The sequence below is a fragment of the Somniosus microcephalus genome, chromosome 27 (assembly GCF_052327205.1).
Source record: "Somniosus microcephalus isolate GS21.2 chromosome 27, FLI_Smic_1.0, whole genome shotgun sequence".
NCBI lineage: Eukaryota > Metazoa > Chordata > Chondrichthyes > Squaliformes > Somniosidae > Somniosus > Somniosus microcephalus.
Window position 1 is genome coordinate 46,378,065 of NC_141013.1, and position 26,659 is coordinate 46,404,723.

The following is a 26,659-nucleotide window of genomic DNA, read 5'->3' on the forward strand; positions in this document are numbered from 1 at the left end:
AATCCCCAATGCTATCACTACGATGCCCTGAAATGCCAAGAGCTGACCATAAAGAAGAATACCCTCAGTCAACTAGTCCTGGGACTCAGTGAAGTAACTACTAACAATACTAACAATAACCAGCCCCAGGACAGTGACAGGGTAACACAAAGAATTCGACCCAACACAATCGTCGCTAAGCAAAAGGAAAAATATCTGACATATTGGGCAGAAACAACAAAAACCCAAAGCAAACTCAATTGCTACTTGGCCCTAAACAGACAATACAACATAGCTGATTACCTGACCATGGTAAAGGATAACAAACTGAGAAGAACCTTGACAAGGTACAGACTTAGCGAACATAGCCTAGCGATCGAAAAAGGCAGACACAGGCAGACCAGGCTGCCAAGAGAGGACAGGATATGCTCTCACTGCAGTCAGGGAGTGGTGGAGACAGAGATGCACTTCCTCACAGCTTGTGGAAAATATCAGGGCATCAGGGAGAATTTCTACCAAAAATTGTCACAAATATGCCCTGATTTCAGAAATCTGAATGACAACCAAAAACTCCCATTCCTACTGGGAGAGGAGAGAAGCTGTATAACACTGGCGGCACACTATGTTACAGCTTGCCATGAACAGAGGGACAACCAGTAAACTAAGAAAAGAATATATATAAACAATGCGAATGTATATTTATACACTCAGGGATATACCTGTTTATACACTATGAATAGAACTGCGTTTGTGTGCTAAACCATAAATGTATTTTGATGCTTTGGCAACATAAGATGTAACTTATCATGCCAATAAAGCGATTTGAATTGTGAATTGTGGGAGGGTGGGGAAAGAGGGGGGCAGGGTGGGGGAGGGGGGAAAGAGGGGCAGGGTGGGGGGAGGGGGGAAAGAGGGGCAGGGTGGGGGGGAGGGGAGGGAGGGGGTGGGGAGGGGAGGGAGGGGGGGGGGCAGAGTCATCCCCTGCGATGAGATTCCAGAACCCCCTTCATTCTCCAGCGATTGCCGCCTATTCATTCATAAACAAAAAGCCTTCAGATCCTCTCCTCACTCGAAGTCCCTTAATTCCTCCGCTCCATGGCAGAAAGCCCGACCTCTGCAGCCTTTTATCCGCTGTATCGCCCCTCGGCCTCCGGGCCGGGCGGGGGTGGACGCATGCGCACGCCGGGATGGACGCATGCGCGGGCTGGGCGGGGGACGGCGCATGCGCGGGCTGGGCGGGGGACGGCGCATGCGCAGGCTGGGCGGGGGACGGCGCATGCGCAGGCTGGGCGGGGGACGGCGCATGCGCGGGCTGGGCGGGGGACGGCGCATGCGCGGTCTGGGCGTGGGACGGCGTGTGCCCGGGCTGGGCGGGCGCATGCGCGGTCTGGGCGGGGGAGGGCGCGCGCGTGCTGGGCGGGGGAGGGCGCGTGCGCGTGCTGGGAGGTGGGGCGCGCATGCGCGAGCTGGGACTGTCATGGCGCCGCAGCAACAGGCTCCCCAGGAAATTGCGTACAGCCCATCGCTCGCGTCTGCGGCCTGCTCCAGCCCGGCTCACACGCTTCCAGCAGGTAGGCCGCCTTGTACCAGTGGAGCAGACGGCCCCGCCTGTCAGGCGGCGAGCACGGCGCAGTGTTAGCCGGCGAGTGCGGGGCGTGCCCCGGCCTCGGCCCGCCGGCTCAGGGAGGATGCGTGGAGACGGACCAATGAGGGGGAAAAGGGAGGCCGAGTGATGTAAGTGTGAACAGGGGGAGCTCACACCTGATCCGCCGCATCATGGTGAGGGGCTGGGCGCGACACACCTGGGGCACTGGCTGCAGACCCCGGGCCTGGGCTCTCTGCCCCTCTCCCCTGGGCTCTCTTTCCCCCCCCCCCCCCAACCCCTGGGGGCCTGGGCGCTCTTTCCCCTCCCCCCCCCCACCCCCCCCCCCCCCCCCAACCCCTGGGGGCCTGGGCTCTCTTTCCCCCCCCCCCCCACCTCCCTTCCCCCACCCCTCCTTCCCCCAACTCCTGGGGGCCTGGGCTCTCTTTCTCTCTCCCCCCCCCCCCCCCCCCCCAAAACCCCTGGGGGCCTGGGCCCATTTCCCCCCCCAACCCCCAACTCCTGGGGGCCTGGGCTCTCTTACCCTGCCCCCCCCCCCCAAACCCTGGGGGCTTGGGCTCTCTTCCTTCCCCCCCCCCCCCCCCCAAAAAAAAAACCCCTGGGGGCCTGGGCTCTCTTTCTTCCCCCCCCCCCCCCAAAAAAAAAACCCCTGGGGGCCTGGGCTCTCTTTCCCTGCCTGCCCCCCCCCCGGGGCTTGGGCTCTCCCCCTGGGGACAGGGCAAAGGGCAGCCCTCCCTCCACTCGTTTCATTTGACAGGTGAAGTTTGCATTTTTAACAGCGTGAGCTGATCTTAAGATTGTTTTAAGTCAGTGATTGTTATAACTTCAGCACAAGTATAAAAGAATAGCTGCTAAATGTTAGAAGCAAACTGCAGATGTTGGAAATACACAACAGGACTATAAAGAGAAGTGAGCAAGGCTTACAGCTGACATGTTAACCTGTCCTTTCTCTTTTTGTAGATGCTGATAATCTGTGTTTCTAGCATTTTCTGTTTCTGTTTTACTACTTCAGTGTTTGTTCCATTGATTTGATTTTGTGGGACAGGTCTGCCTGCTCATTTGCACCTAGAAATTACCATGTAAAAAGGGGAACACTTTTTACAGATAAAACATAAGACCAATTTTTTGTTTGCCACTGAAAGGGATGCTCCTGCATTGTATCAATGCCAAAATTACTTTGTCATGTGAAGAGGAAAATGAGGCACAATAATTCTCACTCTCCGGATATTGCCATTTTAATCACTTTTATTTAAGCATCTTTAATTTTCCATGACCATACATTATATGTAAAATTAAAGCTTGCTCTCTTGTCAGTATTCCTGTGCAGGCGCAGGCACAGTGGGTTGAATGGCCTCCTTTCTTTCTGCGCTGTATCTTTGTATGATGTACCACTTATTAGTAGGCCATTCAGCCCCTCGAGACTGCTCCGCCGTTCAGGTTATGGCTGATCTGTACCTCAACCTCATTTACCCGCTGTTACTCCATATCCCTTGATACCCTTACCCAACAAAAATCTATCGATTTTGGTCATGAAGGCTTCAGTTGTCCAGGCATCCAAGACCTTTTGGGGTGAGAGTTCCTGATTTCCAATACTCTGTGAAAACATGCTTCCTGATTTTCCTCCTAAATGGCCCAGTTCTAATTTTAAGATTCTGTACACTTGTTCTTCATTCCCCCACCAGAGGATATAATTCCTCTTTATCTATCCTATTATAGAATGGTTACAGCACAGAAGGAGGCCATTCGGCCCATCGAGCTCGTGCTGGCTCTCTGCGAGAGCACTTCAGCTAGTCCCACTCCCCCACCCTTTCCCCGTAGCCCTGCATTTTTTTTCCCCCTTCAGGTACTTATCCAACTCCCTTTTGAAAGCCAAGATTGAATCTGCCTCCACCACCCTTTCAGACAGTGCATTCCAGATCCTTACCACTCGCTGTGTAAAAAAGTATTTCCTCATGTCGCCTTTGGTTCTTCTGCCAAACACCTTAAATCTGTGTCCTCTGGTTCTCGACCCTTCCGCCAATTGGAACAGTTTCTCTCTATCTACTCTGTCCGGACCCCTCATGATTTTGAACACCTCTATCAAATCTCCTCTCAACCTTCTCTGCTCTAAGGAGAACAACCCCAGCTTCTCCAGTCTATCCACGTAATTGAAGTCCCTCATTCCTGGAACCATTCTTGTAAATCTTTTTTGCACCCTCTCTAAGGCCTTCACATCCTTCCTAAAGTGCTGTCCCCAGAATTGGACACAATACTCCATTTGAGGCCAAACCAGCGTTTTATGAAGGTTCATCATTACTTGCTTGTTTTTGTACTCTATGCTTCTATTTATAGAATAGAACCCAGGATTCCGTATGCATTTTTTAACTGCTTTCTCAACCTGCCCTGCCACCGTCAATGATTCGTGCACATATAACCCAGGTCTCACTGTTCATGCTCCCCCTTTAGAATTGTACCCTTTAGTTTATATTGCCTCTCCTCGTTCTTCCTACCGAAATGTATCACTTCGCACTTTTCTGCGTTAAATTTCATCTGCCACGTGTCCGCCCATTTCACCAGCCTGTCCTCTTGAAGTCTATCGCGATCCTCCTCGCTGTGCGCGATCTTCCCGAGTTTTGTGTCATCTGCAGATTTTGAAATTGTGCCCTGTACACCCAAGTCCAAGTCATTAATATATATCAAGAAAAGCAGTGGTCCTCGTACTGACCCCTGGGGAACACCACTGTTTACCTTCAAATCCTTTTAACATTTTAAACACCTTGATCAGATCATCCCTTAATCTTCTATACTGGGGAATACAAGCCTAGTCTATGCAACCTGGCCTCATAATTTAACCCTTTAACCCCCAGTATAATTCTGGTGAATCTCCACTCCAAGGCCAGTCTATCTTTCCTGAGGTGCAGTGCCCGAAACAATGCAGATGGAGACTTACCAAGACTCTATACAACCTATTTCTTGAAGGACGAGCAGGTGCCCAGACTGTTGCCAAAGCTGTGTTTTAGAATTACATTTTTCTCTTTTTAATTATTTTTATACTTAGTTTCTGTAAAAACTGCACACAAATATCTGTGAACAAAAATGTCACTACTGAAAGGAAGAAAATGCCAAAATATCAACGATAACAGAGCAGCAGGAAGCAATAGAATCATCGAATGATCCAGCATCGAACCTAATCCTAGCACAGCACAGACTTTGAAAGAGCTCTCCAATTAGTCCCACTCCCCTACCCTTGCAAGTATTTATCCAATTCCCTTTTGAAAGTTATTGTTGAATCTGCTTCCACCGCCCTTTCAGGCAGCGCATTCCAGATCACAACAACTCGCTGCGTAAAAAAAATTCTCATCTCAACTCTGGTTCTTTTGCCAGTTGCCTTATTTCGGTGTCCTCTGGCTACCAACCCTTCTGCCAATGGAATTAGTTTCTCTTTATTCACTCTCTTGATACTCTTCCTGATTTTGAATACTTCTATTAAATCTCCCCTTAACCTTCTCTGCTCTAAGGAGAACAACCCTAGCTTCTCCAGACTCCCCACATAAAAGTCTGGTGTCCAGCATCCCTGGAACCATTCTAGTAAATCTTTTCTGCACCCTCTCCAAGACTTTGACATCTTTACTGAAGTGCGGTGCCCAGAATGGAACAGAATACTCCAGCTGGGGCCTAACCAGAGATTTATAAAGGTTTAACATAACTTCACTGCTTTTGTACTCTTGTGCCTCTATTTATAAAGCATTTTTAACCACCTTCTCAACTTGTCCTGACCTTCAAAGATTTATGTACGTACACCCCCGGGTGTCTCTGTTCCTACACCCTTTTTAAAATTGTACCATTTAGTTCATGTTCCCTCTCTTATTTCTCACCAAAATGAATCACTTCACACTTTTCTGCATTATTTTTCATCTGTCACCTGTCTGCCCATTTCACCAATCTGTTTGTCCTCCTGAAGCCTGTTACTATCCTCCTCACTGTTTACTGTATTTCCGAGTCTCGTGTCATCTGCAAACTTTGAAATTATGCCCTGTATATCCAGTCCAGGTCATTAATATATATCAAAAAGAGCAGTGGTCCTAATACCAACTCATCGGGGACACCACTGTACACTTCCCTCCAGTCTGAGAAACAACCGTTCACCACTACTCTCTGCTTTCTGTCCCTTAGCCAATTTTGTATCCGTGCTGCCACTGTCCTTTTGATCCTATGGGCTTCAATTTTGCCAATAAGTATGATGTGGTACTTTATCAAACGCCTTTTGAAAGTCCATATACTCATCAACCCCTCTCTGTTACAATAAAACTCTCTCAAATTTTATAAAAATGAACTCTGGCTAAAGTCAGATTTTCCCTTATTGCAAGTACTAATTTTTTTCCCTCCAATCTGTGTTAAGAATATTCCTCCAGCGGTTTACATGGCAACTTTTTAGCTCCATAATTAAATAACTTCAAAACTGTACAACTTTTGATTTGAATTATGAGCATTCCAAATCTTGGCATGGGTTTTGATACTGGTGTTTACAAAATTTGCACTTTCCTTAAATGTATTTTGAATCAGTGTTTTAACCTCTTGAAGTATTACTTAGTGATGGCGATAAATATTTTCACTGGCTCTGCAACTTCCAACAAAACTTGAAGAATTTTACAGCGCAGAATGGCATTTAGTCCATCACATCTACGCCAATTATCTGAAGGAGATATCCACTTAGTCCCATTCCCAGCCATTTCCCCATAACCTTTTAAGCCTTCAAACATTTATCCACATTCATCCGCTATTATGGATTCTGCTTCCACCACTTTCCGGTAGGGCATTCCATGAGCCATTTGTGTTTAAAAATATATATATATTGTTCCTAACCTTTTTCATTCTTTTAATGATTAAGCTTCTGTCCTCTAGTTATTGCTTCACTGATCAATGGATATATTTTCCCCCTGTTAACCTAAGGAGTGGGAGGATTTTAGAATTCAGCAAAGGAGGACCAAGAAATTGATAAAGAAAGGGAAAATAGAAGATGAGAGTAAACTAGCGAGAGACATGAAAACAGACTGTAGAAGCGCCTTTAGGTATGTAAAAAGGAAAAGATTAGTGAAAGTAAATGTGGGTCCCTTATAGGCTGAGACGGGAGAAATTATAATGAATCAGGAAATGGCAGAGAAATTAAACACATACTTTGTGTCTGTCTTCACGGAAGAAGACACAAAAAACTTCCCGGAAATAATGGAGAGCCAAGGGTCTGACGAGAACGAGGAACTGAAAGAAATTAGTATTAGTAAAAAAAATTGTACTGGAGAAATTAATGGGACTGAAAGCCGATAAATCCCATGGACCTGATGGCCTACATCCTAGGGCTCTGAAAGAGGTGGCTATACAGATAGTGGATGCATTGGTTGTCATTTTCCAAAATTCCATAGATTCTGGAACGGTTCCCACAGATTGGAAGGTGGCAAATGTAACCCCACTAATTAAGAAAGGAGGGAAAGAGAAAACGGGGAACTACAGACCAGTTAGCCTGACATCAGTAGTAGGGAAAATGCTAGAATCTATTATTAAGGACGTGGCAACAGGGCACTTAGAAAATAATAATAGGATTGGGCAGAGTCAACACGGATTTATGAAAGGGAAATCATGTTTGACAAATCTGTTGGAGTTTTTTGAGGTTGTAACTAGCAGAATAGATAAGGGGGAACCAGGGGATGTGGTGCATTTGGATTTTCAGAAGGCATTCGATAAGGTGCCACACAAGAGGTTATTAAACAAAATTAGGACTCACGGGATTGGGGGTAATATATTAGCATGGCTTGAGGATTGGTTAATGGACAGAAAACAGAGTAGGAATAAATGGGTCATTTTTGGGTTGGCAGGCTGTAACTAGTGGGGTACCGCAAGGATCAGTGCTTGGGCCTCAGCTATTCACAATGATTTGGATGAGGGAACCAAATGTAATATATCCAAGTTTGCTGATGATACAAAGCTGGGTGGGAATGTAAGTTGTGAGGAGGATGCAAAGAGGCTTCAAGGGGATATACACAGGGTAAGTGAGTGGGCAAGGACATGGAAAAATGGAATATAATGTGGAGAAGTGTGAAGTTATCCACTTTGGTGGGAAAAATAGAATAGCAGAGTATTTTTTAAATGGTGAGAGATTGGGAAATGTTGGTGTTCAGAGGGACCTGGGTGTCCTTGTACACGAATCACTGAAAGTTAACATGCAGGTACAGCAAGCAGTTAGGAAAGCAAATGGTATGTTGGCCTTTATTACAAGAGGATTTGAGTATAAGAGTAAAGACGTCTTGCTGCAATTATATAGGGCCCTGGTGAGACCGCACCTGGAGTATTGTGGACAGTTTTGGTCTCCTTACTTGCCATGGAGGGAGTGCAGCGAAGGTTCACCAGACTGGTTTCTGGGATGGGGGGATTGTCCTATGAGGAGAGATTGAAACATACAAAATTCATACAGGGCTTGACCGGGTAGATGCAGGGAGGATGTTTCCCCTGGCTCGGGAGTCTAGAACCAGGGGACACAGTCTCAGAATAAGAGGTCGGCCGTTTAGGACTGAAATGAGAAGTCTCTTCACTCAGAGGGTGGTGAATCTTTGGAATTCTCTACCCCAGAGGGCTGTGGAGGGTCAGTCATTGAGTATATTCAAGACAGAGATCGATAGATTTTTGGATATTAAGGGAACCAAGGGATATGGGGACAGTGCAGGAAAGGGGAGTTGAGGTAGATGATCAGCCATGATCTTATTGAATCCCGGAGCCGTCTTGAGGGGCCAAATGGCCTACTCCTCCTATTTCTTATATTCAAATATTCTATGGGAGGCTTAACAAATCTCTTCCGCACCCTCTCCATGATAATCCAAACTTCAAGTGTGTGTGTGTTTATTATATATTTGACAAAAACTATTCCAAGCTCCTACCACGTCCGTGCCAAGTTGGTATTTGACACTCTGATTTGTCGGTGGTTGTTCTTGCTGACTAAAGCCATCCCACAGTTCTCCTGCCCCAGGAGGATGATGGCAATTGCTCAGTATTCCAGCCTCTTGCCTCCCAGAAATTGCACGGCATTTCCACTGCAGCCAGTCTGACCTGCCTGCCACAGTGAGCTGTGATTGGCTGCTTGTCACTGGAAACTGTAAAATTCTCCAGCAGAATGCAAATATTTTTTTTTAAAGAAGTTAATGCTAACCATGTGGTCTTCAGTTGACAATTTAGTCATGACACATTCAGTGTGCTGGAAAAAATAGATGTCCTCATCTTGAATTATTTTTGAGGAAGTGGGATGCATTCGCTCATGAAGGATGAATAAGGGTTCTGCCGACTTTTTGCAAGAGCATCCAAAACTAATCCCACTTCCGTGTTCTTTTCCCATATCCCTATATCTTGCTCTGCTTCAAATGTTTTTCTTCAGTCTCTGCCCCAACTGCTTGCTGCAGCAAGGCATCGCATGCTTTATTTCTGCCTGAAAGAATTTCTCCATGAGATCTCTGTTTTCAGCCAGGACAAAACTCGGGTACTGTACTTGGAATGGCCTTGGAGTAAAATCAGTCAGGCTATGCTCCTGATTACTGCATAGTGCCTCCTGCTGGAAAGTACGTGATTGTGCATCTCGGGTGAGGGCACGATTGAGCTCCGCTGTGATGGCCACCATGGTTGCAGAGCATGTGGCATCTTGCTAGTTAGGCTCACGGGTGAAGTAGGGACACTTGGGCAAGGTACCAGAGGGCTGCTGGTACTCGTTGAACTGTACTCCAGCACAAATCGATGCATTCATCCCGGAAGAAAATTGGCACCAAAAAAAGTAAGAGAACTACTTAACATTTTACAGGTTGATAATTCTCTGCAGGCATGTAAAGTAACTTGGCTTGGGACTCCTAACTCTCCTAGAAAAGGAAAGAATTCAAATATTTTTTCCAATTGATTTTCAGTCTCGTCTTGCCATCAATTTTAGTAGAAAGTGCAAGTAGAAACGGCACTTTTCTTTGCACTAACAACTTGTATCTTAGGCCAGAAATTCGGGTCGGGGGCTTCCCGCGGGTGCAAGCCCCCAACCTGCACTTACCTAGTGCGCCGGCCGTTGAGCTGTGGGCCCCCGTGGGATTGCGATCCTGGGCCGCCTCCAACTGCTGGCGCGCAGTGCTTGCGTATCCCAGGGGCGCAGTTAGTTCGAAGCGTACACTGGGATCACGTGGGCCATGGAGAGCCAATCGTAGCAGGGAATCTCTATTCATAAATTTGACAGGAAGACCTGTCAAATCTATGAATAGAGATCGGCCCCAAAACCTAACTCAAACTTCAAATAAATTTTTTAAAATTCACATTTTTAAAATAACTAAATTACATAAAATAACTATTTTAAACAATAATTTAAATTTTTGAAAAAATTATTTACAGTTTTTAACGGGGCCAAAAATAAATTTACCTTTCTTTAAAGTATTTAAAAATAATAAACCTGTGGAAAAAATGTTTTAATTTTACTTAATTCACCACTTACCTTGTTAAAAGCAGGCCTTGCGACTGCTTTTTAAAAGTGTAACTCCTGGAGACGTACCCTCCCGGAGAAAGCTGTAAAAAAAAATATCGGAAGTTCCAGGCATACGCGCTGCCTCTCTGGCGCACGCGTTCGACCTGTGAACCCCTTCCTTCAAGGGAACGGAAGTTCCGGTTTCCAGCGCATGCGCAGCGCATGCACGAAACCGGCACTTTCGTTGGCCCTACGCGTGAGTACACAGCGCGTACTCGCCCGTGCGGACCCGAATTTCTGGCCCATCATTTATTTTGGCCAAACACACACCCTCTGGCGTTCACGGGTAGTCACAGTGACGTAATAAAACTCACGACGCACTCGGTTTGAGTATAAAGCAAGGCTTTAATCAACTTGTTTCAGAACATGGAGGTCTAGTTATCTTTCACTAATTCCTTGTCTTACAAAATGTCCCTGGAAAGCTGGGCCCGCGCCCGAGTATTTATACTCCTTGGACAGTGCCTCCAGCTGGTCGTCCAGCGTTATTTCATGAGTAGTTCTTTATAATGATGAGATTTATAACACACAGTGCACTTTTTTAAAATAAGGACAGCACGGTGTATCCTGTAAAGTAGAACATAGACATTTAAGACCAGAAGGTGGAACATTGTAACCATTTTGAAGCAGGATTAGACTATTAGTCCAGCTACCCTATGCATCCAGCTTCCCACAAGATTACCTTCCTGCGTTACTAAATCAATCTAATAGACGAATTGCCACAAACCATCACTAAATTTTACTTTGAAAAGGCAATTCGAATGTTGCTTGAAAAAGAAAGTTAAAGGGGAAGCTGGAGAGTGGAATTAGACTAGTTGGCTCATGTAGAAATGCACCATAATAGATTTAGTGGGGGGAATGGCCTGAGCTATAACTAGTCCCTTTTTAAGCCCTGTCATAGTTTCTTGTTCTGCCACCCTTGTTGGCAGTCTGTTTCACTGAAAAGAATGTTACCCGAGTTTCCCATTTTTCTTTGTTGTCCTTAATTTGAGACTGTGATCCTTTGCTGTTAAATATTATAACTGGCAGAAAAACATATCTGAATCTCCATCTTCTAAACCCTTTATAGTCTTAAATACTTGTATCAAATTACCCCAGTCAACTCTCTTGAAAGAAAGAAGTCCCATTGTAGCCAACCTCTCCAAGATTTATCTCCTCAATTCTGGAATTAATCCATTAGCCTTCCTCTGCACTCCCTCCAATAAGTTAAAATCTTTTTCAAATAGGGACATCAAAACTGCACGCAGTACTGTAGATGTGGACAGATATTTTAGAATTGCCTCTATTTTTAAGTTACACTCTTAGCTGTACATCCCAGCATTTTGTTTGTTTTTCTAACTGCTTGTGAACACTGTACCGACAGTTCCAGTGACCTGTCCATCCAAACCCCCAGATATTCTTGCGACGTTGAGATTTCCATTTCGCACAATTTGCTGTGTGGGCTAGCAAGCACAGGGGCTACTCTTCCTCTACCGAATCTAATAATTTTCCACTTCTCCTTACTGAAGAATATCTACTAATTCTCTGTGCACAGACCTAGCCTCTCGAGATTCCTTTGCATTTGTGCACGTTGATAATCATTTGCCACTTCCCTCAGTTTTGGATTCTTGTCACAATTAGACACCATAGCTGTGATTTTTCCCTTCCTGCAAATCATTTACAAAAATTAATGTGTCCCAACACCAGCCTCTGTGGCACACCACCAAAACCGGCTGCATCCAGATACCTCGTTGTGTACCACAGCTCACTGCCTCCAACAATCCGTCAATTTCTAATCTAGTCCGATACCAAGACCATCCATCTCATAGGCCTGAATTTTATACTGTCGTCTATTAGGTGGACAGTGTCGAATGCCTTTCTGAAATCCAAGTAAACAGCTTCTGTTGTCCAGGCCCATTTCATTAGATCTGTAACCCTCAAAGAAATCCAGTAAATTTGTTCAGCGTGACCTGCAGGTCTCCAAACCATGTTGGCTATCTCTAATTAGCTGCGGTACCTCAAGATGATCACTTAGAAAATCACATCAAATAGTGCTAATCATTTTCCAAATGGCTTACAGGTCTATAATTTGACAGTTCATCTTTAGACCCTTTTTTTTGAAGTAATGTTTGCTATTTTCAAATCCTCCAGCTTGTGACTCACATCCACTGAGCTCTGGAAAATATCTGAAGGGATTTGCAGTCTCCAGACCCAACTCCTTCCAAGTCTTCTGGAGGTTCTCCGAGCCCAGCATTTGCCGACCTTGAGTTTTGGACAACTACCCAATATATCCTCCCTCTTTAAAGGTTTCTAAACTGCACTCACCCTTCAACTATGTCTTCATTGTTGGCATTCCTCCCACTACTGCAATTGCGTACTTGCGCAAGTTCCCTGTTCTCGGTCCCCACCTCCCCATTGTCATTTCTTGGTGATTCAACATCTCTACTGTGGATTCTTGAAGTGAAGCTAGGGTCGGTTACAGGTCAGGCTGCAGAGCAGAACCCTGGCTTTGCTTGATTGACAAGTCAATTAATAAGCTTAGAGAGGGAGCTGAAACTCCATATTTTAAGTGATTTGCATTTGTAAAAGAGCACCATATAGGAGCTAGAATATTTATCACAATTACAAGATAATTCTTTTAAAAACTTAAACTTTTCTACATTTTTTTTACCTCATTTGCTGTTTATTTTATTTTATCGTATCTGATGTGCTGCAGGTGCTGATAGGGCTGGCAGAACCAAGACTGGGAAGTGGGAAGAATGACCCTTCAAGGTGTGGTAGAATTAATTTGTCTACATTAGAATAAATGAGACCATGATGAAGTTTTGCAGAGCGCTGTTACAGGAAGTGCTATAGAAATTGTGGTGGCGTGCGGCACATGTCAAATTTTGAATATAGAGTAGAGTATACTCCTGTGGTGGTGCTGGTAAATCAGAGGATAGCTGGTTTGTAAGGGGACGGAGTATTATATCCAGTAACAGGTTATTCTGCTACTATAGTATACAAATGCTTTGCTTTAAGGTACGAGGTGCCATTGCATGGCCTTGTTTTGGGTCCGTTACAGGTCAGACTTGACTTTCTTTTTGAAACATTTAAGGGCACAAGTCTAATTCTTAAATAAAGCAACAGTGAGGTGAATCACAGTTTAATTGTCTCGTGGAGGAATTATTCAGATTGAGAAGTACTCATCAGTTTGTGAAGCAGCCAGCTCTAAATCACTGGCTTTTAATTACGGATTGTATTGCATCTGTAACTCTGTAAATGTCTGGAGGATTTACATAGCATTTTTAACGTTAATAGTTGGACAGAAGATGGAATAATTCTTATCTATCTGGTCGTATCAGGGAACATCCTGCAATGACTTCTCTTCCCGCACCTCTCGAGTGCCTCAAAGATCTATCCTTGGCCCACTCCTGTTTCGTATCTACATGCTGCCCCTCCGCGACATCATCCAAAAACACAACATCGGATGTGCACTGCTAACACCCAGCTCTACCTCACCACCACCTCTCTCAACCTCTCCACTGCCTCTGTGTTGTCACGCTGCTTGTCTGACATCAAGTACCGGATGAGCAGAAATTTCCTCCAATTATACATTGGGAAGACCGAAGCCATTGCCTTCAGCTCCTGCCATCAACTCCGTTCACTTCACTAGCCAGCGATTCCATCCCCCTACCTGGTCACTGTCTCGGGCTGAGCCAGACTGTTCGCAATCTTGGCGTCCTAGTTGGCTCTGAGCGGAGCTTCTGACACCATATTCCCTCCGTCACCAAAACCACCTACTTCCACCTCCATAATATCACCTGTTTCCACCCCTGCCTCAGCCCATCTGCTGCTGAAACCCTCATCCATGCTTTTGTTCAACCCAGACTCGACTATTCCAATGCTCTTCTCGCCAGCCTCCCATCTTCCACTCTCCGTAACCTTAAGTTCATCCAAAACTCTGCTGTCCGAACTCGCACCTAGTCCCCTTTACCCACCGTCCCTGTGCTCGCTGGCCTACATTGGCTCCCGGTACGGCAACACCTCGATTTTAGAATTCTCATCCTTGTTTTCAAATCCCTCCATGTCCTCGCCCCTCCCTATCTCTGTATTCTCCTCCAGCCCCACAACCCTCGGGGAGCTCTGCGCTCCTTCACTTCTGGCCTCGGTTCTGGAACGACAGCTCTCTCCTTTAAAACCAGACTTCAAGCCTACCGTTTTGGCCAAGCTTTTGGTCACCAGTCCTAATGTCGTCTTCTTTGGCTTGGTGTCAATTTTTTTCTGGTTATACTACTGTAAAGTGCCTTGGGACATTATACTACTTTAAAGGTGCTATATAAGAACATAAGAAATAAGAGCAGGAGTAGGCCGTACGGCCCCTCGAGCCTGCCTCCACCATTCAATAAGATCATGGCTGATCATCGACCTCGACTCCACTTTCCCGCCCGATCTCCATATCCCTTGATTCCCCTAGAATCCAAAAATCTGTCTCTCTCTCAGCCTTGGATATACTCAAAAGTCTCTGCATTCACAGCCCTCTGGGGCAGTGAATTCCATAGATTCACAACCCTCTGAGTGAAGAAATTCCTCCTCATCTCGGTCTTAAATGGCCTGCACCTTATTCTGAGACTCCAGCCAGGGGAAACAACTTCTCAGCATCTACCCCCTCAATCCCCTCAGAATCTTGTATGTTTCAATGAGATCACCTCATTCTTCTAAACTCCAGAGAGTATCGGCCCATTCTACACAATCTCTCCTCATAGGACAGCCCTCTCATCCCAGGAATCAATCTAGTGAACCTTTGCTGCACCGCCTCCAAGGCAAGTATATCCTTCTTTAGATAAGGAGACCAGAACTGTGCCCAGTACTCCAGGTGTGGTCTCACCAAGGCCCTGTACAATTGTAGCAAGACTTCCTTACTCTTATACTCCAACCTCCTTGCAATAAAGGCCAACATGCCATTTGCCTTCCTTATTGCTTGCTGTACCTGCATGCTAGCTTTCTGTGTTTCTTGCACGAGGACACCCAAATCTCTGAACCCCAACATTTGAAAGTTTCTCACCATTTAAAAAATATTCTGTTTTCTATTCTTCCTACCAAAGTGAATAACCTCACATTTCCCTACATTATACTCCATCTGCCACCTTACTGCCCCCTCACTCAGTCTGTCTATATCCCTTTGCAGACTCTGTGTCCTCCTCACAGCTTACTGTCCCACCTAGCTTTGTATCATCAGCAAACTTGGATACATTACACTCGGTCCCTTCATCTAGGTCATTAATATAGATTGTAAATAGCTGAGGCCCCAACACTGATCCTTGCGGCACCCCACTAGTTACAGCCTGCCAACCTGAAAAAGATCCGTTTATCCCTACTTTCTCTTTTCTGTCTGTTAACCAATCCTCTATCCATGCTACTATATTACCCCCAACTCCAAGAGCTCTAATCTTGTGAAATAACCTTTTATGTGGCACCTTATCAAATGCTTTTTGGAAATCCAAATATACTACATCCACTGGTTCCCCTTTATCTACCCTGCTAGTCACATCCTCAAAAAACTCTAATAAATTTGTCAAACACGATTTCCCTTTCATAAAACCATGTTGACTCTGCCTAATCATGTTATGATTTTCTAAGTGCCCTGATACCACTTCCTTAACAATGGATTCCAGTATTTTCCTGACGACTGATGTCAGGCTAACTGGCCTGTAAGTTCCCTGTTTTCTCTCTCCCTCCTTTCTTGAATAGCGGTGTTACATTTGCGATCTTCCAATCCGCTGGGACCAATCTAGGGAATTTTGGAAGATAAAAACCAATGCACCCACTATCTCTTCAGCCACCTCTTTTAGAACTCTAGGATGTAGGTCGTCAAGTCCAGGGGATTTGTCAGCTTTTAGTTCCATTAGTTTCTCTAGTACTTTTTCTCTACTTATATTAATTACGTTAAGTTCCTCACCCTCATTAGACCCTTGGTTCCCCACCATTTTTGGTATGTTTTTTGTGTCTTCCACTGTGAAGACAGATACAAAATATTTGTTTAACGTTTCTGCCATTTCCTTATTCCCCATAATAATTTCTCCTGTCTCGGCCTCTAAGGGGCCAACGTTTATCTGTGCTACTCTCTTTCTTTTTGCATACTTATAGAAGCTCTTACAATCTGCTTTTATATTTCTTGCTAGTTTTCTCTCATATTCTATAAATGCAAGTTGTTATGGGAGACTGGGAAAATAAGTTTGCAAGTTCTGTGTTCAGTGAAGTAAATGTTTTTTGATTGGTTCTTGGAAAGTAACTTCCCCCCCCCCCCCTCTCTCCCCCCTCACACACGCTTCATATATGTACGTAAACAAATCTGGGCATGTAAAATCTCTTTCATAAACAAATGACGCGAATATAGTTACATAATCTTTCCTGTCAGTTGCCTCTGCTAGTTCATGCTTTACTTTGTTTTTAATCTTGTACAAAAAGAACACATTCTCTGTCAAAGAACTTGAAATTATAAAGCACGGTTTGTGCCTTCAGGATGTCCTAAACGCTTCACAGCCAAAGAATAACCTTTGTCACTGTTATCTTGTCTTGTAAGAGAAGACAGCAATTGATTTGAGTACAGCAAGTTTCCACAAATATCAAATGAGATAAGTGACCAGTTAATCTGTTTAGGTGGTTATTCAGGGAGGAATATTATCCAGGACATTAGGAGAGCTCCCTGCTCTTTTTCAAATAGTGTCATTGGATCTTTTACGTCCACCTGTAAAACAGATGGGGGTTATTGTCTCATCCAAAAGATCTCGCTTCCGATAATGCAGCATTCCTCAGTACTGCACTGTCAGCCTTGATGATGTACAATTCCTGGAGTGGGGTTTGAACCTGCAACCTTCTGACTCAGAGTGCTATGACTCAGCCAAGCTCTTTAAGGTTTTAATGTGGTGACTTTACTCTTGGTGCTGTAATTGGTGAGGTGTTTTCTACTTTAGGTTAGAGCGGAGGATCTGTGATGATCAGTCTTTCCGTCAACCATACAACATTGTGGTGTATTATTGGGCTCTCCAGCTCCAAAATGTGGTGATTTTCACTGTAATCCTTCAGGGAAACAGCCTTTAGCTGCATTTTGGATGCTGTAATGCAAAGATTGAGATTTAGGAGTTGTAGTCTGCTACCTAGCTGTGAAGTCAGTAACAGCTCTGTGAAATCCTATAAATCCAAATCTCTGGGTTCTTGGAGGGAGATGGGCACAAGTGAAATCGTCAAACTGAAGCCCCAGGCTCCTGACAGAAGGCCAATACTAGGGGGAATTTTTTTAACAAATAACCCATTTTATAGATTGTTTTTCTTTTGGAATTTGGTAATTTTTTATTTTATTAGCAAATCTTGCATGGCGCTGCTCATGGTGAGCCTGAGGACAGTGTTTTATATTATACCACGTACATAAAATAGAATGTCGGCCTAGAAAGTGATTTTATGCTGTCTACTAGTGACCATTGGAGCTACCTTTTGGTGCCATAGTACAGTGCCTTCAGTCATATGACGATCGGATATGTCCAAAACAATGGTGAAAATGTCAGCTGTGACATTAATGTGATGCAGATACCAGTTCCCACACTAACGGTAATTGTTTGCAAGCCCCAAGACCCAAATTTTAAAAAGCCATCAAAATACCAATTCTACTGCATGTGAAATTTTCAATGTGATTTTAAATATTACATACCAGTATTTACTATATCAGAGAACTAAATTGATAGAAAAGTCTGCAAGACCTTTACATTTACCCAGTAATTTTTGCAAATATTGTTTTTAAAATGTTTTTTTAATAAAAAACACAATCTTCAAAGTTTGCCATTTGGACTTGATCTTTCTCATCAGAATGTCAGGAATTGAATGGGATCACACAGGATATACAGCCATGTATATTAACATTAATGTTTTATACTCCTCAGTCTCAACTTCAGCCTTAAATGACATTTGGAAAATAATTGCGGCTGCCCCACATGACCTCGCAACAGGTGTTGCCGCTCTACTCAAAGCACTCGAGGGGGGAACTGTTGGATTGCAGCGAGAGCTCAGTGTGCTCTGGGGAACAGTCATTTTCTGTGTTGGCTTCAATGAATGGATGTTCACTTTCTCCCCCTCCCAAACTTTTTCTTTGGGTAAACAGTTGTGCACATTTACATTGACCTGTGAGCACAGTTATGATTAACATAGTTTGTGCAGAGTTATTCAGGTCTCAATTCATGTACACATCACATTGTTGATGTCCAGTAGAACCTGGCATTCAAGTAGTGAAGGGAGCCAGCTGGGAGGAGGGCAGAAGGTATTTTGTGGGGTTAGTGAATTCTTTCACTGCATATACTTTGTTGGAGGAGCCAAAGAGGTCAGAGGGCGTAGGACTACAAGGAATTGGAGCTACCCCTGTTAAGAGTGCCTGCCTGTCTATAGCAGGTGATGGACCACCTTGCACCCAGTGAGGAGTATTGTGTAACGACACAGGAACATCATTTAGGAATTGTCATCTCTCCGGAATCAGACCTGCTGCCAAGAAGCAACATTAGTGCGATAGCAAAATACTGCGGATGTTGGAAATCCGAAATAACAACAGAAAATGCTGGAAAAACTCAGCAGGTCAGGCAACATCCGTGGACAGAAATTTGAGTTGACATTAGTGCATTGCTTCCCAAAACAGTAAAAGTGACGATGGCATTAAACTTTTATGCTATTGGATCCTGTAGTTCAATGCTGTAATATAGAGGTCATAGGTGCCCTATTTCACAATGCTTGTGACAATGTATGCACTAAGTTTAGCATTGGGGTGGAACTGTTGGAGTGACGTGCACAGTTCCACCAGAAGTGTAACATTCCCAGAGTGCAGGGTGTCCACTGTCGTCAATGACATACCTGCATGAAACCTATGGCATTCAATAATAAAGGCTATTCCTCCTTGGACATTCCAAGCAGGTTACCCGCATGGAATGTGACTCATGGTAACACTGAGTAATCCACTTGGCAGTCAGCAGTGTACAGGGAGACCTGTTTGAGACGCAGGTATTGTAGAGCAACTATTTGGGCTGTTTGAGTAATGGTTCCGATGTTGGTACCACTTTGGGATGGCCGACAATATGCCTGTTGGCAGAACAATATTGGTGGGGTGCAGGCTACTTAACATGGCTGAGGAGAACCGCATAAACATAAATGTAAAAGCAAACTACTACAGGTACTGGAAACCTGAAATAAAAACAGAAAATGCTGGAAACACTCAGCAGGTCGGGCAGAGTCTGTGGAGAGAGAAACAGAGTTAACGTTTCAGGTCGATGACCTTTCATCAGAACTGGAAAAAGTTAGAGATGTAACAGGTTTTAAGCAAGTGTGGGGGCAGGGAAAGGGAAAAAGGGAAGGCCTGTGGGAGGGTGGCAGGGAAATGACAAAAGGCATGTTTCTCTCTACAGATGCTGCCTGACCTGCTGAGTATTTCTAGCATTTTCTGTTTTTATTGCAGCATAAACATGGTTGTGGATGAGGAGCAGCAACAAGCCACGTCACAGGAGGTGGACCATGATGACCAGAGGTAGAGTAGCCGTTGCAGGACGTCCTGCCAGTGATGCCAGGCTCTGATTCTCGAGAGATTCCCTTGAGGCCAATCTCAAGGGGATTGGAATTCAAAAGTGAGGAAGTGATGCTTCAGTTGTAAAGACCCCATCTGAAGTACTGTGTTCAGTTTTTGGCACTGCACCTCAGGAAAGATATGGTACAGCCCAGCTTCACCAGAATGATACCAGGCATAAAGGGTTAAATTATGAGGACAGGTTGCATAAGCTTGGCTTGTATTCACTTGCGTATAGAAGGTTGAAGGGTGTTTAAAATGATTGACGGATTCGATAGGGTAGATCAAGAGAAACTATTTCTGGGGAATCCAGAACAAGTGGGGATCATCAAATTAGAGCTTTGTCATTTAAGAATGAAAGACTTGCATTTATATAACGCCTTTCACAACCTTGGCTTTACAGAGGAAACGTGGCAGCCAATTTGCGCACAACAAGCTCCCACAAACAGCAATGTGATAATGACCTAGAACATCTGTTTTAATTATGTTGGTTGAGGGATAAATATTGGCCAGGCCACTTCAAAATGGATCTTTTAGGTCCGCCTGAGAGAGAACACACAGGTCCTCGGTTTAACATCTGATCCAAAAGACGGCACCTCCAACAGTGCAGCACTCCCTCAGTACTGCACCGGAGTGTCAGCCGAGATTTTGTGCTCCAGGCTCTGGACTGAGATTTGAACCCACAACCTGCTGACTGAGGCGAACCATTTAGGAAGCACTTTTTCCACACACAGGGTAGTGGAAATCTGGAACTCGCTCCTCCTGCTGTGGGTGCTTTGTCAATTGGAATTTTGAAGACAGATAGATGGATAGATTTTTGTTAGGTAAAGGTATCGAGGGATATGGGTTAAAGATGGGTAAATGGAGTTAAGGTACAGATCAGCCATGATCTAATTGAATGGCGGAACAGGCTAGAGGGGCCGAATGGTCCCTGTCTCTGTTTTTCTATGTAGAAGGTTGTGGGTTTAAATGAGCTTTCTCGCGCTCTCATTTAATCAATCAATCATTCACACACAACATTTGATCTGAATAAATCTTTGGAAACAAAGACAACCAAATATATTTTGATAGAACCCTTCTCAGTCTCTATCATTTAACCAGCTTAAATGTTACCGACGCATCCCAGAGAGATTGTGCACCAAATGCAGTGGGCTTTTTAAAATTCGTTCTTGGATTGTGCTTTATGCTGGCAAGGCCACATTTATTGCTCATCATGAGTTACCCTGTGAAGGTGTTATTGGGCCTTCTCTTTAAAATACTAGTCATTGTGATGCTGCTCCCACAATGGTGTAGGTAGGGAATTCCAGGATACCAACCAGTGACCATGATGGAATGGCAACATATGCCCAAGTTAGGATGATGTGTGATTTGCAGGAGAACTTGGAGGTGATGGTGTTCCGACAGCATTTGAAGCATAAAATGATACAGCACAGAAGGAGGCCATTCATCCCATCGTGCTGTGCCAGCTCTTGGGTGGAGCTATCCAATTAGTCCCACTCCCCTGCTCTTTCCCCATAGCCCTGTAAATATTTCCCCTTCAAGTATTTATCCAATTCCCATTGCCGTTCTTCTCAGTGGTAGAATTTGCAGGGGAGGTACTGTCAAAGTAACTGAGGTGCTGCAGTTCATCTTGTAGATCGTACATACTGCGTCCACAGTGCGATGGAGGGGTGGCTATTGAGCCCAGTGGCTGGGGCACTGGTTAAGTAAACTGCTTTGTTTTGAATGGCCTTGAGCTTCAAGTGTTGTTAACACTTCTGACATTAGCTTTTCCTATTTGACCCTGAGCTGAGCTTCCAACCCCATATTCTCTCCATCACCAAGACTGCTTATTTCCACCACAGTACCACCTCCCGTCTCCACCCCTGCCTCAGCTCATCTGCTGCTGAAACCCTCATCATGCCATTGTTACCTCCAGACATGACTATTCCAACGCTCTCCTGGCCGGCCTCCCACCTTGCACCACCGTAACCTTGGGCTCATCCAAAACTCTGCTGCCCATATCCTAACTCGCATGAAGTCCAATTCACCCATCACCCCGTGCTCGCTGAGTTACATTGGCTCCTGGTTCGGCAATGCCTCGATTAAAAAATTTTGATCCTTGTTTTCAAATCCCTCCATGGCCTCGCCTGCTTTATGCTAGCAAGGCCACGTTTATTGTTCATCCCGAGTTAACCTGTGACGGTGTTGTTGGGCCTTCTCTTTAAAATACTAGTCATTGTGATGCTGCTCCCACAATGGTGTAGGTAGGGAATTCCAGGATGCTAACCCAGTGACCATGACGGAATGGCGACATATGCCCAAGTTAGGATGATGTGCGACTTGCAGACGAACTTGGAGGTGATGGTGTTCGTACCACATTAGAATCATACAGCACCGAAGGAGGCCATTCAGCCCATCGTGCCTGTGCACACTCTTTGGTAAAGCTATCCAAATAATCCCAATGCCTCAATTTTAACATTTTGAACCTCGTTTTCAAATCCCTCCATGGCCTCGCCCCTCCCTATCTCTATAACCTCCTCCAGCCCTACAACCCTCGGAGATCTCTCCAATTCTGCCCTCTTGTGCATCCTCCAATTTCCATCACTCTACCATTGGTGGCCGTGCCTTCAGCTTCCTTGGCCCTAAGCTCTGGAATTCCCTCCCTAAACCTCTCGACCTCCTTCAGATGCTCCTCAAAACTTACCTCTTTGACCAAGCTTTTGGTCACTTGTCCTAATGTCTCCTTATGTGGCTCGGTGTCAAATTTTGTTAACACTCGTGTGAAATGCCTTGGGACATTTTACTACGTTAAAGGTGCTATATAAATGCAAGTTGTGTTGTGACTGCGCTCATCTAGGTGATTGGAGAGTATTTCATCACACGCCTGACTTGAGTCTTGTAGATGGTGGAGCGGCTTTGAGGAGTCCTAACCACATTTAAAAAGTACTTGGATGTGCACTTGGGATGCTGTAACCTGCAGGGCTACGGACCAAGAGCCTTGAAGTGGGATTAGGCTGGATAGCTCTTTGTTGGCCGGCGCGGACACGATGGGCTGAAATAGCCTCCTTCCGTGCTGTAACTTTCTATGAGTCAGGAGGTGAGCCGTTCCTCAGAGTACCCAGTCTCTGCCGTGCTCTTGTAGCCAGTGTTGATTTGACTGGTTCAGATCATCTTCTGTGTAATAGTGACTCCCCAAGCTATGTGTCACTGCGATGGTGGTGCTGTTGAAGGTCAGGGGGCGATGACTGGGCAGTTTTAGGTGCCCCATTATAAAAAGGACATTAAAGCCACAGACAGCTTAAAGTATAGATGGTGCCAGGGATGGGAAACGAGTTATGAGGAGAGACATGAGATATTGGGATTAATTCCACTGAAGCAGAGAAGGCTAAGAGGAGATTTAATCGAGGTTGTATCATTTGCAATTGTTTAGGTAGTGAATAACGAAAGACACTTTCCTCTGGTTGGTTCCACAAAAATGTGCTGCTTGTTTTTTTTTATATTCATTCTTGGAATGTGGGCATTATAGTCCATACCTAGTTGCCCTCAAGAAGACCACCTTCTTGAGCAGCTGCATTTTGGAGATTTGATACAACTGAGTAGCTTGCTAGATCAGTTAAGAGTGAACCATCTTGGTGTGGGACTGGAGTCACATACAATGCTTTTCCTGCGCGGGCCCTTTAAATTTGCTGCACCAGCCGACATTAGTTGGTGCGCGCCCGTGCAGGACCTCGCCGTTGGCGCGCGCGCGCCCGTGCAGGACCTCGCCGTTGGCGCGCGCGCGCGCCCGTGCAGGACCTCGCCGTTGGCGCGCGCGCCCGTGCAGGACCTCGCCGTTGGCGCGCGCGCCCGTGCAGGACCTCGCCGTTGGCGCGCGCGCCCGTGCAGGACCTCGCCGTTGGCGCGCGCGCCCGTGCAGGACCTCGCCGTTGGCGCGCGCGCCCGTGCAGGACCTCGCCGTTGGCGCGCGCGCCCGTGCAGGACCTCGCCGTTGGCGCGCGCGCCCGTGCAGGACCTCGCCGTTGGCGCGCGCGCCCGTGCAGGACCTCGCCGTTGGCGCGCGCGCCCGTGCAGGACCTCGCCGTTGGCGCGCGCGCCCGTGCAGGACCTCGCCGTTGGCGCGCGCGCCCGTGCAGGACCTCGCCGTTGGCGCGCGCGCCCGTGCAGGACCTCGCCGTTGGCGCGCGCGCCCGTGCAGGACCTCGCCGTTGGCGCGCGCGCCCGTGCAGGACCTCGCCGTTGGCGCGCGCGCCCGTGCAGGACCTCGCCGTTGGCGCGCGCGCCCGTGCAGGACCTCGCCGTTGGCGCGCGCGCCCGTGCAGGACCTCGCCGTTGGCGCGCGCGCCCGTGCAGGACCTCGCCGTTGGCGCGCGCGCAGCGCCCGTGCAGGACCTCGCCGTTGGCGCGCGCGCGCCGCGCAGGACCTCGCCGTTGGCGCGCGCGCCCGCGCAGGACCTCGCCGTTGGCGCGCGCGCCCGCGCAGGACCTCGCCGTTGGCGCGCGCGCCCGCGCAGGACCTCGCCGTTGGCGCGCGCGCCCGCGCAGGACCTCGCCGTTGGCGCGCGCGCCCGCGCAGGACCTCGCCGTTGGCGCGCGCGCCCGCGCAGGACCTCGCCGTTGGCGCGCGCGCCCGCGCAGGACCTCGCCGTTGGCGCGCGCGCCCGCGCAGGACCTCGCCGTTGGCGCGCGCGCCCGCGCAGGACCTCGCCGTTGGCGCGCGCGCCCGCGCAGGACCTCGCCGTTGGCGCGCGCGCCCGCGCAGGACCTCGCCGTTGGCGCGCGCGCCCGCGCAGGGCCTCGCCGTTGGCGCGCGCGCCCGCGCAGGGCCTCGCCGTTGGCGCGCGCGCCCGCGCAGGGCCTCGCCGTTGGCGCGCGCGCCCGCGCAGGGCCTCGCCGTTGGCGCGCGCGCCCGCGCAGGGCCTCGCCGTTGGCGCCCGCGCAGGGCCTCGCCGTTGGCGCCCGCGCAGGGCCTCGCCGTTGGCGCCCGCGCAGGACCTCGCCGTTGGCGCCCGCGCAGGACCTCGCCGTTGGCGCCCGCGCCCGTGCAGGACCTCGTGAGAACTAAAGAACATTAGTGAAGCATCACTACAATCCGATGGCTTCATGGTCCCTTTTACTGATACCAGCTTAAATACTGCTGTTAATTTTTTGCATGATGTCATATGCTTTCAGCTCCAACATTGGTTTCACTTAAACCCTTTCACCTGGGTAATTGCCACACTATTTCAAGCAACAATCCCATAACAGTGAAGAAAAATTGGTGTATATTTGTTGGTGATTTTGTTAAATCTGTAGGTCTTTGATTATATTTTGTACCATTTGTTGAGGTTGCTGCCTTGTAGCTTTGTCCACTGTCAGATTCCCTATATCTTGCATATACTGTACTTTGCATTTAAGATCCTCCGCACAATATAGGTGTAGAGCCTGAGGGGGAGCCACGTGTCAAAGATGTCTGATGTTGCAAGTGCAAGGAGACTGAGGCATGGAATTGTAATTTATACTGCGCATTGAGTCTACCCTACTAGGCTGTTGTTGATCTGGTAAGGTTGCTAACTCTAACCCATGCAATATATTGCTTGCCCCAAAACAAAATAAGTGCTTCCTCAGTTGATGCCAGCTCCTGTTAAAGGCTTCAAATACTGTGCAAAATAGAATAGCCCATTCGTGCTTGCTGGTGGGCACAGTTAAGAACATATATAATAGGAGAAGGAATAGGCCACTTGGCCCCTCGAGCCTGTTCCGCCATTCAATAAGATCATGGCTGATCTTGGGCTCAAAGCCACTTCCCAGCCTGCTCCCCATAACCCTTCACTCCCTTATCTTGCAAAAATCTGTCTATCTCCACCTTATAAATGTATTTGATGACCCAGCCTCCACAGCTCTCTGGGACAGAGAATTCCACAAAATTTACGACCCTCAGAAGAAATTCCTCCTCATCGCAGTTCTAAAATGGCGACCCTTTATTCTGAGACTGTGCCTCCGAGTTCTAGATTTCCCCACGAGGGGAAACATCCTCTCTGCATCTACCCTGTCAAGGCCCCTCAGTATCTTATGTTTCGATAAGATCACCTCTCATTCTTCTAAATTCCAATGAGTATAGGCCCAGCCTGCTCAAACTTTCTTCATAAGTCAACCCCCTCATCTCTGGAATTAACCTAGTGAATCGTCTCTGAACTGCCTCCAATGCAAGTATATCCTTCCTTAAATAAGGAGACCAAAACTGTACGCAGTTCTCAAGGTGTGGTCTCACCAATACCCTGTACAGTTGTAGCAGGACTTCCCTGCTTTTATACTCCAACCCCTTTGAAATAAAGGCCAACATTCTATTTGCCTTTTTGATTACTTGCTGTACCTGCATGCTAACTTTTTGTGTTTCATGCACAAGGACCCCCAGGTCCCTCTGAACTGTAGCATTTTGTAATCTCTCTCCATTTAAATAATAGTTTGCTTTTTTATTTTTCCTACCAAAGTGGATAACCTCGCACTCTCACATTATACTCCATCTGCCAAATGTTTGCCCACTCATCTAGCCTGTCTATATCCCTTTGCAGATTCTTTGAGTCCTCTGCACAACTTGCTTTCCCACCCATCTTTGTATCATCCGCAAACTTGGCTACATTACACTCGATCCCTTCATCCAAGTCATTAATGTAGATTGTAAATAGCTGGGGCCCCAGCACCGATCCTTGTGGCACCCCACTAGTTACCGTTTGCCAACCAGAAAATGACCCATTTATCCTGACTCTCTGCTTTCTGTTAGTTAGCCAATTCTGTATCCATGCTAATATATTACCCCCAACTCCGTGAGCTCTTATCTTATGCAGTAACCTTTTATGTGGCACCTTATCGAATGCCATCTGGAAATCCAAATACACCACATCCACTGGCTCACCCTTTCCACTCTGCTTGTTACATTTTCAAAGAACTCCAGCAAATTTGTTAAACATGATTTCTCTTTCCTAAAACCATGCTGACTCTGTTTGACTGCAGTATGTTTTTCTAAATGCCCTGCTACTGCTTCCTTAATGAAGGACTCCAACATTTT

At 46.6% G+C, this 26,659-nt stretch overlaps 1 protein-coding gene across 5 annotated transcripts in view; it reads left to right on the top strand.

Moving 5' to 3' along the window:
* Positions 1–1,411: 1,411 nt before the first annotated feature.
* Positions 1,412–26,659, top strand: part of asb7 (ankyrin repeat and SOCS box containing 7) — an 80,084-nt gene continuing 54,836 nt past the window's right edge. For 2 of the 5 annotated variants that reach the window (XM_085968925.1, XM_085968928.1), the window contains exon 1: positions 1,415–1,713. The gene's annotated coding sequence lies outside the window, so the exon portion shown is untranslated. Of the gene's footprint in view, positions 1,714–19,530; positions 19,600–26,659 lie in introns of all 5 variants that reach the window. The other 3 variants (XM_085968926.1, XM_085968929.1, XM_085968927.1) reach the window with 3 other exon arrangements.